This window comes from Eublepharis macularius, chromosome 18 (genome assembly GCF_028583425.1).
Source record: "Eublepharis macularius isolate TG4126 chromosome 18, MPM_Emac_v1.0, whole genome shotgun sequence".
NCBI classification, from domain to species: domain Eukaryota; kingdom Metazoa; phylum Chordata; class Lepidosauria; order Squamata; family Eublepharidae; genus Eublepharis; species Eublepharis macularius.
In genome coordinates, this window is record NC_072807.1 from 38,228,821 (window position 1) to 38,244,376 (window position 15,556).

Below are 15,556 nucleotides of genomic sequence, written 5' to 3' on the forward strand. Positions count from 1 at the left end.
CTTGTTCTTTTAAAAGGAAAAAAAAAGTCACTCCTGTAAGGTGTTGGGTATGCAGATGGCACTAAAGAAACAGCAGTGATGTTATAGAGGCAACATAGTCAAGGAATGTCACAGAAGCATTTCTGTGTGGCAAACGCAACATGTAGACCGCCCACCCCCCAAACTCCACCATTGTTGAAGCTACAACTATAGAGATATAGCTATACATTCTCTGTGCGGTTATACACAAATGGAAGTATGCAATATTCCAAAGGTGTCCGCACGTCTCTTCCTAGTATGGGATAAAAGAAATCCCTTTCTTGTCACTTCCTCCCTTCTGGCAATAGCACTTTGGCGCATTCATGGGTCACTTTTGTGGATTTTTTTTTCATGAATCACTACATTGAAGTATTGCAGTTGTACAGTGATATCTTGATCTCGCCTCACTTTGCTGTAATCTTTTTTAAAAAATGTATTTTGTACTGCATAGATTTTATATATTGTGTGACAATGTTCCTATGCAACAAACAGGAAAAAAAATACAATTCAGAAAACTAACAAATGTCAAATGTCAACTTGTATGCATGGTTAGTGATGTTTGCATTTCTAAATAAAATTAATGATCAAGAAGGAGGCATTTATTGCTGCAAGGTGAAACAATGTGCAGGTTGTTATCTACATCATGCGCCAGATTTGATAACCAAATTTGATACTCTTCCCCCAGTGACCCTGTGAAATGCATTTATGATGGGCAGAAGCTACAGATTTCTAGAAGAATATACAGTTGACAGAACAAATGGGGAAGGGACTGTGACTCAGTGGTATAGGATATGCTCGCTATGCAGAAGATATCATGTTCAATCTCCAGTTCAAGGGATCAGGTAGGAGGTGACATGAAAGATCTCCACCTGAGACCCTAGATAGTCACCATCAGTCTGAGTAGACCGCTGGTCTGATTCATTATCAGGCAGCTTCACATGTTCAAGTACTGCGAAGGGGCACAGTTTATCTGGAAGAACATCTGTACAAACCACAGTGAGGTCAATAGGGGTCTTGCAAGACCATTTCGGTACTTTCAATGTGCCCCGTGGCGCTTATTTGAACGTTCAGGCTGCTATCAACGAGCCTTGAACTCAAGGAATGCCCACTGTTACCTGGGATAAGCGCCACACGAATCCTTCCTTCTAGAACTCTACCTTCTTTGGAAACTTTTGAGCATGGGTTTCCTCCTCAGATGTGATAGCGCTAGCTGCTTACACGCCCAAACACCCACGGCATTTGAATGTATACACTGTTGGCAGGAAGATTGATGGGAGTTTCTGCCTTGCCCTTGACTCAACACTTTATCATTAACTCTGAAGAGCCTTGGACCGCATCCATCTGTGCCAGAGATAATGAATGTGGGACTGACAAGGGGGGTGTTCCGTAAGGTTAACCGTGCCTCTGGTTTTCAAGGAAACAGCCCCAGAGTATGTCCACCTGCTGATCACTGGAGACTAATTAAAGCTACAACAAACACAACAGTACAGGGAAGAATGATGGCACAGAGGAGGGGAGATGGAAACACAATGAGAAAAAACACACACACACCATATGAGCTGCGACAGTCACAGTGTCACTCCCCAACTGTTGGGAAAAGGAATCCACCAACTGGATTTCACCTTTGAGCAGAACGTTCCCTACCTCAAGTAGCACTTACCAGACAATGCATCCTACAGATTTAAATCTGTAGTACACCAGCTGATATCCCCTAACTTTCTCCAAAGAACCTTGGGAATTGCAGCTTGGAGTGAGAGCAGCCCTTTGCCTCCTAGAGATTTCTCACTCCCTCAAAGAACTACGGTTGGCAGAGCTTCTTAGGGAGAGGGGATAGCTTAATTCTGTTATGTAGATTCCCCCCTCCCAAAGACAAACCTTTCCCCACATCTTCTACAGAAATTGCCTGCCACCCAGCTATTTGGTTAGCTAGGTCACCTTTGGGAGTGGCTGAGCCCCCAAAATATATCAAATGGGCCAAGAGTAACCACTGTTCCCCCCTGCCTCTACGGAAAAGCATATGCCCCATCACATGTGAAGGGACACACACAAATTGGCTTGCCTATTCAGCTCAAACAAAGCACAGCCACTTGCACAACTCTTCACATGTGAAAGATATTATAGGATGCATGATTTCACAATGGACTGAAAGAGGACTATTGAGTTGGGCAGATGATGGCCCGGTGCTCTTAGACAGGGCTGGCAAATACTCCTAACAAATGCTAGACCACCCTTTCCTTAAGAACCTCTGAAAGTGGTGACTGCAAGCACTTTAGCCGGTTCATTCACAGAATCATAGGGTTGGTAGGGACCTCTAGGGTCATCTAGTCCAACCTCCTGCACAATGCACAACTACCCCCCCCACACCCGCCATCCCCCCCTCCGCCCCGCTCCATGCCCAGAAGATGGCAAATCTCCGTCAGGATCCCCAGCTGAACTGGCCTGGGGAAAAATTGTTACCTGACCCCAAGGTGGTGATTGGCATGACCCTGGGCCATGTAAGAAGGAGCCACGAGAACTAAGCACTGATGCAACCCTTCCTGCCCTCCCTCTCATGATCTGCCCAGGTTCAGAGAGTCAGCACTGCTGTCAGATAGCCATCTAGCCTCTGCTTAAAAACCTCCAAAGGAGGAGAACCCACCACCTCCCGAGGAAGCCCGTTCCACTGAGGGACGGCTTTAACTCTCAGGAAGTTCTTCCTAATGTTTAGCTGAAAACTCTTTTTGATTTAATATCAGCCCATGTGTTCTGGTCTGACCTTCTGGGGCAGTGGAAAACAACTCCGCGCCTCCCTCCATATGGCAGCCCTTCAAGTACTTGAAGATGGTTTTCATATCACCTTTCAGTCGTCTCCTCTCCAGGCTAAACGTGGCTGAGTTAGTCTTCCAGGGAGGCCACTGTCCCAGTCCCTGGTTTCTGGCTCTGCCCCAACCCCATTGAGGATGATGTCAAACAAAGCTAGAGAACTATTTGGGGCCACGTCCCCCTAAACTGTCGCCTTACGAGCCGAATGCTTCTTTGCTCTTCACGCAGAGGCTGTATTCAGACACTGAAACAAACCTGGTTTTTTTTTAATGAGGACATGGACATGGCTTGTTCGAGATTGAAAGTTCATGGATCTGGGAAGGTGCAAAAGTTTGGTAAAATCATTGTCCATGCAGACATGAACAACCAATGTGCTGAGGAGCTGCATACACACTAGGGTAAGTCACTGCTTGGAAAACAGCTGTCAAGATCCACCTTGAGAAAGCTAGAACGAAACTGGAGTATGGGCTTTACAGAAAGCCAGGGAGAACAACCAGATATGCAAAAGAAGCGGGGAAGGGAATACTGCGCATCTGGTTGTGTCCCTGCACTGTGACCTCTGGTTGCCACCAAACAAAAGGTGATGATAGAGAACCATTAACAGACTTATTAATCCTTGCTCCCTATGCGGGAGGAGAATCTGATTGAGAGAACGGGCCTTCCTCGGGGATGGCAAGCAAGCAGGAACCTGTCTCAAGTGAACCGGCAAAGAGAAGGTGAAGACTCACACTCACACTGTGGGATGTTCAGAAAGGGGGAAAGCCCCGAAAGCCTACAAACAGCATTGCTAAAGGTGAAGGCGTGATAATCAATATGAACTTAATCGCTCTGCTTAACGAGAGACGACACACATCTGCAAAGCATCAGAGGTGCCTCAGCAGAAGGTGAACTACCATGTCAACCTGCCCAACCTGATCAGGGCAGAGGAAATTTTCGCATGGCTCTGTTTTGCTCTCGTTGGCAGAAGCGAATGTTCCTTAGGAGCCAAGGGCGGGGGAACAGATGGGTATCGGCAATGTGCCAAGGGGTGGGAGGAACCACTCGGTTACACCGACACGCCTTCTTCTCCCTTTCGTGCCTATGTTAACCACTTGCAATCTGTTTGGAACATCTGCTCAGTTATTGCCACCCCTTAAGTGTGTGTGTGGGGGGGTCAATGTACAACGCTTACCAACCTACACTCCAGTGGTTGCAAGAAAGAGAGTGCGATGGTTCTGCGTGGTGCACCAGAGACCTGGCATGCATATATGGTGGAGCAGAACCCCTCTAGCATGCCATCTAGCCATGTACATGTGATCATGCCACACTGGTGGTGTTATGCTGATCTACAGGCTAGTTTTTAGCGACAGAGTCTGCCCACCACATGTACAGCTACTACAATGTATTTGTGACAGAAATAGCAACAAAGTAAGGCAATGGTAAGGCACTGCAATGCATTGCCCAACTGCTTTAAAAGGTGCATGTGCTCCACACAAGTCACATATGTGGCCCTGGTTTTTAGAAGCATGATTGCCTCCCCTAACATCTTGCCACAGCTGCCAAACGTTCAAGGGTGCTCTAGTTGGTGGGTAAGCTGTGCAACGGGGAGGGAGGGCTCTAAATTGCACTACTGGTGGACGGGGAATCTGTGATGTCAGAAGTGGCATGCTGTTTTGACCTCCTACTATGTGAGAATGCTGACGTAGAGCTCTCAGGCTTAGAGAACCCAGCACATTTGCTCCACTGTTCTTTCGTTAATGGGTTAATGTGTCTTTAAGAGGTGAATGTTTGCACTTTCCCAGGCTCTGTACTTGCGGGTAGCTCAACAAATGAGTCACTCCTGCAAGATCCTGGAGACAAAATTACATGGACACCAAACAGAACAGAACAACAGCAACTGGAGCTCTTCAACTCCTCCCCTTGCCAACTCCCTCTCACTCAAGGCACATTTTACATAAACGTTCTTTACATACCAAAAGAGTCCAAGTGGAACAGAAACAATCTCAGACCCAGAAGAGCTCTTTGGCTTACATTTTTCCAGTGCTTTTTGCCTGACTTTCCCCACTGCTGGGAAATCAGCCAAGGGGCAAATCAGGTACGATCTGCCCACCAATTTCCCACACGATTTCTTCACTCTTTTGAAAAACCAAATTTATGGCTCCTGATTTCTACTCACAGCCTATATATTTAGGCTTGATTACATAGCACAGAGGGGATAAGAAGGCAAGGCAAGTTGTGCTCAGAGAGAGCAAGAGCGGCATTTTCCAAACTGTGGGCCTGGACTCCAAAGTGGGTTGTGGAGCCAGTGAAAATGAGTCCCGGGCTTCTGAGGTTTGATTCATAAATACTCTGGATTTTTTAAAAAGCAGGTCACAATACCAAATAAATTTGGACTTCTGGGCCACCAGTTTGGGAACCACTGATTTAAGGGGCTAACAGTGCAATCCTAAGAAGAGTTACTCTGGTCTAAGACTGTTGTAATCAGTGGGCTCAGACTAGCATAACTCTGCTTAGAATTGCACTGTTAAGGTGGGTCCAGGAGCTGGAAAGATTCACTGCTACTACGCAAGGGAAACGAAGATAAGCGTTTTCTCCCAAGTAGGAAGCTTTGAAGAGGCAGACAGCTGGGCTGGTTTTTTCTCCCCCTACTCAAAAACAGAACAGGGAATCTGGTGGGGCGAGGGGGGAAGATTCTGCTGTACGTGTCAGTACTGGCCTTTGCATCTATCCATTGCAGAAAAAACTAGTAAGGAAAAGTTGGTAAGCTGTGGAACTTTTCCCTTCCCTCCTCCAGCAAACGTATGATTACACACCTTATTTTCATAGTGACGTGCCGTGTATTTATATGCTTCTCAAACACAAAACTTTCCTTTTTCAGCTGGGTAATCACAGTGATTTTGAAGAGGATATGAAACATTCCATTTGGAACACAGCCCCACAAGAATACATGAATTAACTGTTGAGGAGATGGAAAATAAACCAGAGGAACATTTTCACTCTCGCTCATGCACTCTCAGACACCGGGGGCTTCCGCACGGGCTATCTGTCCTGAGTTCAGTGCTTTGGGGAAGCTGATTTTTTCCCCTGCTTCCCCACGGCATCATAGCACATTTATGGACCTCTGGGGGTTTCACAGAATCATAGAGTTGGGAGGTACCTCCAGGGTCATCTAGTCCAACCCCCTGCACAATGCAGGAAACTCAAAACTAACTTGCATCCTCGCTGACCTCTGCTCCATGCTCAGAAGATAGCAAAAAACTTCCAGGATCCCTGGCCAAACTGGCCTGGAGTAGATGTGTAACCAGGACTTTTTTCTGGGAAAAGAGGTGGTGGAACTCAGGACCGCACAATGATGTCACTTGGGGTCAGCTGGAACAAGAGGGGAGTTTTTTAAAGTTTAAATGACCTTCGGCGAAAACAGTCACATGGCTGGTGGCCCCGTTCCCAGATCTCCACAGATCAGGAGCTGGGCCACCGGCCATGTGACCATTTTCAAGAGGTTCCAGAACTCCGTTCCACTGCGTTCCAGCTGAAAAAAAGCCCTGTGTGTAACATATGGGGGAAACATGTCTGCAAATACTTGGGAACAACAGCTGGCCACAACTCTGACATGCACGTTCACTTTGTGTTGGGAGACGCTTGTCCCTTTCACACTATGTGTGGTTTGGGCAGTAAATGCACCAGGCATGCCCAGCGAGCCCCATCATCACATCAAGCGTGGTGCAGCTCTCCAGTTTGCACAAGGAAAGCCCGTCGCAGTCTTGGGCCACATTATCTGTGTTGCTACCCAACACCACGTAGTCTGTAGACCCAACCGTGTAACCCTGTAGTCACCTCTTAGCAGCAGCTAGCCAGGAATGATTCAAAAGGTGCTTTTCCTTGGACTTTTACTGAGGACAAGTCCATCATGACAAGAGGTATAGAAAAAATGTTATGGAGTGCTGTCCTGGAATAATGGCTGAGGTCGATAAAATGGGCATTCTGGGGGGGAAAACCAGCATGGGAAAAACCATGTTGAGAATTATACCACAGAGAAGGAAATGAACTCCTGCTGCACGAAACCCACCCAGACCCATGATTAAGCAGCTTTTGCATGGGGGGAAAGTAGCTGTGCAAAGGAAAATCGAGTCATGAGGGCTCCTAATTACCCTGAGAAGTTGCACAAGGCCTTTTCTCCTAAGCAGCGAAACACTCAGCGGCCAAAGGGGTTTCCCATCTTTATCAGAAGCGAGGCTAACACTGCCACCTGCTGGGCCAGAACCAGGACTCTCTCAACGCTCAGTGCCATCCTATGTTGAGTTACTCCCGTCTAATTTAATTTAATTTAATTTATTATATTTATATTCCGCCCTCCCTGCTTTCACAGGCTCAGGGCGGATAAGCAAGTCAACGGGCTTAGACGAGAGTAACTCTCCATAGAACTGCATTGTCTTGCAGAAGAGGTATAAGCCTGGTCAGCTCCACGCTTGTGGGCCAACTCTGTTTGTTTAACTTCAACCCTTGTTACTCCAAACGTTTCCTTCCCTCAGCCCTTACCATTGTTTCCCCGCACATCTGAAATTCAGAGTGTCAACTCGCTGGGGCAGGGACCTGTCCTCTGTAGCATTAATTGATGGTGCTTTACAAATTGTCAGAGAGGTTGCAGCACAGGTTTGGTATTTTTGAAAAAGATCCGTTTGGACGGGCAACGGGCAACAGAATACTATGCAGGCAAAGATCAAGGCATTTTGTTGCTTTAGGTTCTATTAAAAAATGAAAAACTGTGCCAACTGACCTTCTTTCAAAAAGATACTCTCTGAGTGGCAAGAATACTTCGGCAGGCATCTACTCTACTGAGGCCTCGGCTAGTTGGTTGTAATTCTAAGGGACAAGGCCAGGCCCTTCCTCCTGGGCTGGAGTCCCTAGTTCACAAGCCCGATGAAGACCACCCCAGGCTGCGTAATCCTTTGGCTCGCTTCCCACCGTAAGCCTTTTCTAGAAATCCTTCCCGTCCTCCTGACTGTCACAGCAGTGCCAAACCAGGAGCTTGGAAAGTTGTTGCCTGGACATGCCTTGCCAAACGTTCCAAGCCGATTCTCTCGCATCATGAAATAACGCCTAAGAAGTAACTACAGGAAGGTTTGTGTGTTTATACCACAAAGACATACGCACGCACGCGCACGCACGCACACACACAAAGTTAATAGGGTACTTGAAAGGCTATCATTTTTTTCCCCAGAAGGCTCCAGTGCTCTATCTTTCCCCCAAACTGGCAGGAGCAGATTAAGCTATACAAAGAAAATCCATACAATGCCATGCAATTTGCTACAGTGCGTGAAGCCTGACCCACAGTTGCTTTGAAGAACAATCAAATTCTTCTTTGCTCCCTCTAAGCGGAGATCTTTCAGGCTGTGTTCCGATACCACATCGAGCACACGTGATTGGCTACCGACGGCAGGACCGGAGGAAATGCCCAGCGACGGCAGCATCACATCTAATCCTAAATGATCCTTGAGGATAGGCAATCCTTGACACTCTTGCCAAACAGTGGCACGTTGCAACATTTTGGACACTGCATAGGCAAGATCTCCATCCCAAGGGTTGAGCTGAGCTCCTGAGGCCCCGACAGAGTCCCTGGGTCTGTTTATCCCTCCCCCAAGTTTGCATCTGCAGAAGTACAACCCTGGTCTCTTCCCCTTTTTATATAGCAGCACACCAACATATTCACAGTAGAAGTTGGGGGACTGGGGGGGGGCCTAAAAGGCTGTCTAACGCATGCCCTGGTTATACGTAACATGTAGTTCCACCCTAAGTAATAGCATTTAAGCTGTTCTGGCATAGAATATTTTTTCAAAGTATATACACTGTAAATGGCTTCTTTACTAAAATATAACTGCACTAAATTGTAATTCCCAGCTTTTTGCCAACTGTGCAAAACCTAATTATATTCAGGAGGACTGTAATACAGATGTAATAGGGCTGTACTGTTAGGAAACAGTTCAAAGATATGATTTGATAAAGGCTGTTACTGTTGTTGAATATGTCACGTTAAATTGCTTATTTCTTCATTCTATATTGTATTGTTTATTGAATGTCCCAGCTGTTGATTGTGTTGAATTACACTGTATATTATTTATTCCATCTGCCTTGAGTTTCAGTGAGAAAGGCAGGACTATAAATAACATAAATAAATGTAAATAAATACATTCATTTTACTTGGAGAGAGTTTCAGAGATTTGAATTTGTGGAAACACCCCTCTTTTTCTCTGTTCTCCAGAGTTATCCTCACTTCCCATCTAGATCCCTTGCCCACGTATCCCTCAGTTATCCACACCGCTGCTCTAGTCATTGTAACACATCCTACGGGATTTGCTTTAATAAATGCAAACGCATACAAACCTCACCCCCCCACCAACCCCTTTCCAGTTAACATTTGTTTCATTTACCAACATCATAATCCTGCTGATATAGAACCGTTCTGAATATGAACAAGTCAGCATATATGATTAGCAACCAACAGAGACTTCAGTGCCTGAAGCTTTAGCAGCATAATAGCCAGCTTTGTCCTTCAGGTGGCGAGGGTAAGGATGGTCCATCATTTCCTCTAAGGACAAAAAACCCTTGTTGAAAGTCCAAAAACAAGGATGTCACGGAAGATCTCAGCGGAATGACTCATGGAAGCTGCTTTCTGAAGTGCAAGCAAAGGAGACCTGAAATTACATCTTGCTCCTCTCTGGCACCAAATAGTTTGTCTGGGAAATGGGGGGGGGGGGTGCTGCAGCAGCTGAACTTCTTTTCGAACACATTGATGGGAGAGAGAAGATGGGTGAGCAGTCACTGCGCTCAGAACTGTGGGCAACTGTCTGCCTGTGACTTAACTACAGCGATCCAGGCAACGGTCATCTCTAGGTTAGATTACTGTAACTCGCTCTACGCGGGCCTACCCTTGAGCCTGACCCGGAGATTGCAGCTGGTGCAAAATGCAGTGGCGCGCGTCATTATGAAAGCACCAAATAGGGCGCATATTACACCAATATTGCGCGAGCTGCATTGGTTGCCAGTGGAGTACCGGATCAGGTTCAAGGTTCTGGTATTGACCTATAAGGCCTTGTGCAGACTGGGGCTAGCATACTTGAGGGACCGTCCGTCTCTCCCCGTATATTCCCCAGAGGACCCTCCGATCAGGAGAAAAACAATTGTTATCGGTCCCTGGCCCCAAGGAGGCCTGCCTCACCTCGACTAGAGTCAGGGCTTTCTCAGTCCTGGCTCCTACCTGGTGGAACGCTCTGTCTACTGAGACCAGGGCCCGTCAGGATTTACTATCTTTCCGCCGGGCCTGTAAGATAGAGTTGTTCCACCAGGCTCATGGCTGAGGTTGGGCCTCCCCTGGCCGGAGGCTGCAACGTCTACCCGCCCCCCCCCCTGTGAAAGCTGCCCACCACTGTTTGTTTTTCAGCTGCTGTTACTGTGCTGCTATATCTAGTTGTACTGCTGTATTGTTCGTTAATGGTTGTATTGCTGCCGACAGGCAAAGAGTGCTGCTATTTTTATATGATGTTTTAATGTTTTAATATGGAACATTTTTAAATGATTTTAAGGTTGTTATCCGCCCTGAGCCTGCTTGCGGGGAGGGCGGAATACAAATATGATATAAATAAAATAAATAAAGAAATAAAAACTTTGAAGAAGGCCGGAGGAAGGTTTGGACTGGTCACATTTGGAAGAACATTTCCTGATGGTGGGAAGGTTATCTGCTACTACAGATCCTATCAATAAGGAGACCCTGAGCGGAACCACAAGTGACAAAAGGCACAGATTGGACACTTGTCTGCTTCCCTCAAGTTTTGATGGGAAATGTAGGCGTCCTGGTCTTGCAGCTCGGCTCTCTGTCTGCTGTCCAACGGACTTTTCAACTGTCACTTGTCCAACATTTCGCCAAGCTGCCTACTTTTCCCATCAAAACTAGAGGGAAGCTGGCAAGTGTCCAACCTGTGCCTTTTGTCACTTGTGGTTCCGCTCCCTGATGCACTTATAAAGATCCAGTGCGAACTCCATAACAAGTATGGGAGCTCAAATAGCAGGGGTATCACCTTAAGCCGCTTTCCACAAAGTACCATCTGCCACATGCAGCTTGCATGGTGTTGCGCGTGCTTTCATCTCAGTGAGGCCACAACGAGGGCCCAACATGCCTGGCGGCTGTGCAGGCGCCCTTAGAAACCTCCACAAGACACTGGAATTCCACAGCCAATGTAAAGAGCTTCACTGAACAGACAAGTCAATGCAGAGTTTTCTTAATGTGGAGAGCTTGAAAATGGCTGCAGTAGCAGACGGATGGGCACAGACGACCTTTTATCAAGGGATAATTTATCACTGTGCACACTTGGTCAGAGGGCTGCGCTTATTACCTTGCCAGGCAATTAAGAGAACAGTGCCGCATGTCAAGCATAGAAGTGTGGCATGATCGACCGCTGACCGTACATGTGCCTTCTCTGCTGTGGCACCCAACCTTATAGAATAGCCTACCTGAGGAGGTCAGGAAAGCTCCCACTTGCCTGGCTTTCCACAAATGATGCAAAACTGAATTATTCAAGAGGGTTTTTTTTACTCAGATAGGAGGGCTGCACTATAAGGAAGTGGGTTCAGAGATATTCACCAGGGATTACTGCTATGCGCTATTTGTTGCTTTAAGTATGATCCAACTGGGTAGTTCTATGCATTTTAATGTGTCCGTCTTGGAAAATTGCTTACGCTCTGTTTCGGCATTTATTCAACTCCGTATTGGATTTCCGCTGGCTTTAAATCTTTGCAAATTTGCATTTATAGACATCGTTTCTTGAAATGTCCTTGAAACTGACTATACTGACTCACACTGTATAAGCCACCTTGAGTCTTGATGAAAAAAGCGGACTATAAATAAATAAATAGATGACCGTCCACCTTCATCACTTATAATACAACGAAAGGGAAGGGAAACTAGTAAGTTCTGTCCCTCTTTCAGCCATGTTGAAACTCCGGTTCAGCTCCTGAATATGCAAACAAATCAGACCTGGGTTCAGGGGCGGCTGCTAACAAGGCCCCGGACAAGCAATTTGTGTGCCGAGTCTAACAGGCTGAAGAAAAACCTTCTCCGCAAAATTTTCTTTTTCCTGATCAGAGTTTTCTGTAAGGCCAGGTTTTGGCACACAAGAAGTGACGACGATGATGACTCAAGCGCCGTCTGAGGGAAGTTTCCCAATTCCACAGGAAGCTTAACCAACTTCACTGAGTCATCTGTGTTTTTTGAGGCTGATGGAAAACACCCCGCTTGCTGAGTTGTAAACAAAGCTTACAAAATGGAATTTAAAAAACACGGGACAGATCACACACATCCTCATTTATTCATGGGGGAGATCGCTGCAATAAAGCCATCGTTAACACTCTCTCTCTCTCTCTCTCTCTCTCTCTCTCTGGCTGTTGGATCGTCTAGCGCAGTGTCCAGCTTCACACAGTGGCCAACCAGATGCCCAGAGAGGGCCTTGCAAGGAAGGGCTCAAAGGCCAAATGCGCCCTCTCTGCTGGCCCACAAGCATATTCTGCTACAAGGCTCTAATCTACAGAAGTATATTGAAAAGGATAGGGAGAAGAAAGCCTTGGTAGAGGGCATCTGCTAGCAGCTAAGGTCTAGCTTAGGTGTGGTGGAAGAATCCTCAAGGAGGTCGAGTAGTTGGACTTCTCCATACTGCAAGTAAGAACTACCATTTCCCCCCCCCTATAATGCTCCCACGCATTTAAAAAAATCAAACAAGCCACTCCTTGAGATTCAAAGGGCTCAGCGCAGACAGAAACGTTCTAAGCCAACCCGCTCCTGTTTGCAAATAGTTTCCTTTTATAGAAAGAAGCATTCCGTGCTGTGATTCTCCCGTCAACACTTACCTGCCGTCAGATATACTATATAGTCCATTCTACCGCCTTATGAATTTACCGACTCAGCCCCACCTTATTCTGCTACATATTAAGATCAAGTCTAAGAATTTGGACTCCTGGAGTTAATCCATCAATCTACCTCACAACCTTAACCAAAGCTCTGGGAGGGTTGTGTTACAGGCAGTGCAATCCCAACCAGTGTTAAACATTCTTCTAAGTTTGTTGAAGTCAATGGATTTAAGAAGGTATAACTCTGTTCAGGATTTTGCTAATATTCTGGTAAATGTCTACAATTTTCAGTTCAAAACCAAAGCAAAGCCTCACCATGTTGGAACAACCAAGGTTTTAGAACCAAGACGGAAATCCTAATTTTCACGCTATCCAAGTTAACATGAAGCAGGATGGACAACCTGGTTAGCCGAGCCCTTTGTTTCCCAAGGGCCACTGCAAATGAGACCTCTGCTCACTGCAGCAGCTTATTCATCACTTATATTGTTACATCCCTGCTTCTGGCAAATGAGTCAGACCACCCAGGGCCGGTGCGTCCATGGAGGCCGTGCCGGCAGCCGCCTTGAGCACTGAAGTCTGAAGGAGGCACCGAGCCAGCTCCCGATGACCCCCCCATCTGGGCTGCACCCACACTTGCCTCTTTGCCCCTTCACGGCTGTGCCCGCCTCAGCTCAGCCCCGGGTGAGCCAGGTGCCCCGGTGGCGCAGCAGCGAGTGGGGAGGCGAGTGGGAAAGTGGACAACGTCCCTGCTCACCTCTCTGCCCCTTCGCCACTGCCGCCTGCCTCAGGTGAGGGGGACGCTCCTGCGCGATGATGTCACAAGTGATATCATCGCACAGGGCAGGTATTTCACCTCAGGCACCAGAAACCCTGGTGCCGGCCCTGAGACCACCTGCCTGCCCAGAGCAGAAATGGCTATGTTTAAAAGGCATGCCAAGATCAATTGCAGTGATGGGTAAAATTTCACCTGGGTGTCAGAGGAGGCCACAGGTAGAGAAACAAAAAAGGCAGCCGGCCTGCTACACACACTCTTAATGAGAGTTTCCCACCTGTGTAATTATTTTCGTTGTTGTCTGTGCTAGTGCCCCCACTTTGTGAGAAATGCAGGAAAAATTGTATAAAAAAAGGCCACTGAAGACACAAGATGGCAAATGAGCTGGCAAAGGTTCCACTTTATAACAGAGAAGTTAGCTGTGTTACGTCTGTAGTTGCAAAATAGTAAAGAGTCCAGTAGCACCTTTAAGACTAACCAACTTTACTGTAGCATAAGCTGTCGAGAACCACAGCTCTCTTTGTCAAGAGAGAAAAGAGAGCTGTGGTTCTCGAAAGCTTACGCTACAATAAAGTTGGTTAGTCTTAAAGGTGCTACTGTACTCTTTACTGCTTTATAACATGGACTGTGTTAAAGCTCATTGTCACCTTACTGCCTTCATTGTACGCTTTTGTCCCTCAGCAGAGTTCAGAGTAAATACTTTTGGTTTAAAACATCAAGTTTTGCCTGCTGCAAGCTAGATCCCAAGCCAAAGGAACAGAACACGGTGTCACACATTTCTTTAGAGTTTCAGCTGGTTTATAGCACCTGAAAAAACGCAGACCAACATGCGCCTGCTCCCCATGAAACAAACCCAAAACAGTTCAAGAGAAATTGGCTTCACCTTCACTTTGCTTCCCCCTGAAAATATATACTCTTTAAATTTAAAAAAAACAAACAAAAGCAGAAGCCAAACAAGAGAGCTCTTTATGGCGGAGGGGAGGTTTCCGCTGCAGTCAGCAATGCGAGAGGGTCATTTGATCATAGGCTTCATGCTAATTCCTGGTGCCTTTATCTACAGTGAATTAGAAAGTCTTTTGGCACCACTTTAATGACAGCCTAGCGCTGAAGTCCTCGGGGAATATTCGTTGTGCCAAACGGAACCCTCCCTTGTGAATCATTATAGCCGCTTAACTCTTTCCTGCCGTGAGCTCTCTCTCCCTTCCATCCTGCCTCTCTTTACTATGAATGGTGCAATGCACTTCTTCTTCCCTGGGGTGACTAGGGGGCCAAGCATGGCTTGAAGGATTAGAAGTTGGTCTGCCAGTCTCCTACCAATGGGGGGGAGCATATGGTTCATCTACCCCCCCCCATGCTATGCTTGGGGAGTTAGAGTTTCACCAACCCACACCTCCACCCTTTTCTTCCTTGGTGTATGGTGGGCAGGGAAATGGGGAAGGGTACCCCACCTGGAATACTGAAATTCATGTTTGTACTGAGATGTTATTTTATTGTTTTTATCCATTGCAATCCATTGTAATTTATTTATGATTGTAACCCGCCCTGAGCCTGCTTGCGGGGAGGGTGGGCTAAAAATCTAATCAATCAAGTTGGTCCCCCAATAGGGACCCGGCAGGAGTCTGCGAGACCTTTTTGGTTAAGCCTCTTTCTCTACACAAAGGTGATCAGAAAGGGAAGCCAACCATAAACAGGAACTCTTTGGGAGTTTTCCACTAGATTCCAGAGCTTGTTTGTTGGTCCTTCTTAAGAAGCGTTTTTGACACTGGTGCCACACCTCTGGAACATCTTTTGCCGGACACCTTTGCTAATGGCATTGAGATGCCCATTGAAAACTGGGGGGAGGGGTTGATCCTGCCTTTGGCTTGGTCTCATTTTGGTTCTGATGGAAGATCTTTCTTGGTTTGGGATGAGCGAGGGGAGGAGATGCAAAGAGCTGGGAAGGAGTGACTGGAGGGAAAGAGGCAGTGAAGGGAGGGAACCAAGAAAGGTCAGTGGGAGGGAGGGAAGGAAAGACAGCGGAGAAAGTGGAGACAGGATGCGTAGGGAGGAAATGAGATATGCTGGGCTGTTTTAATTGTGAGCCACTTTGCATGG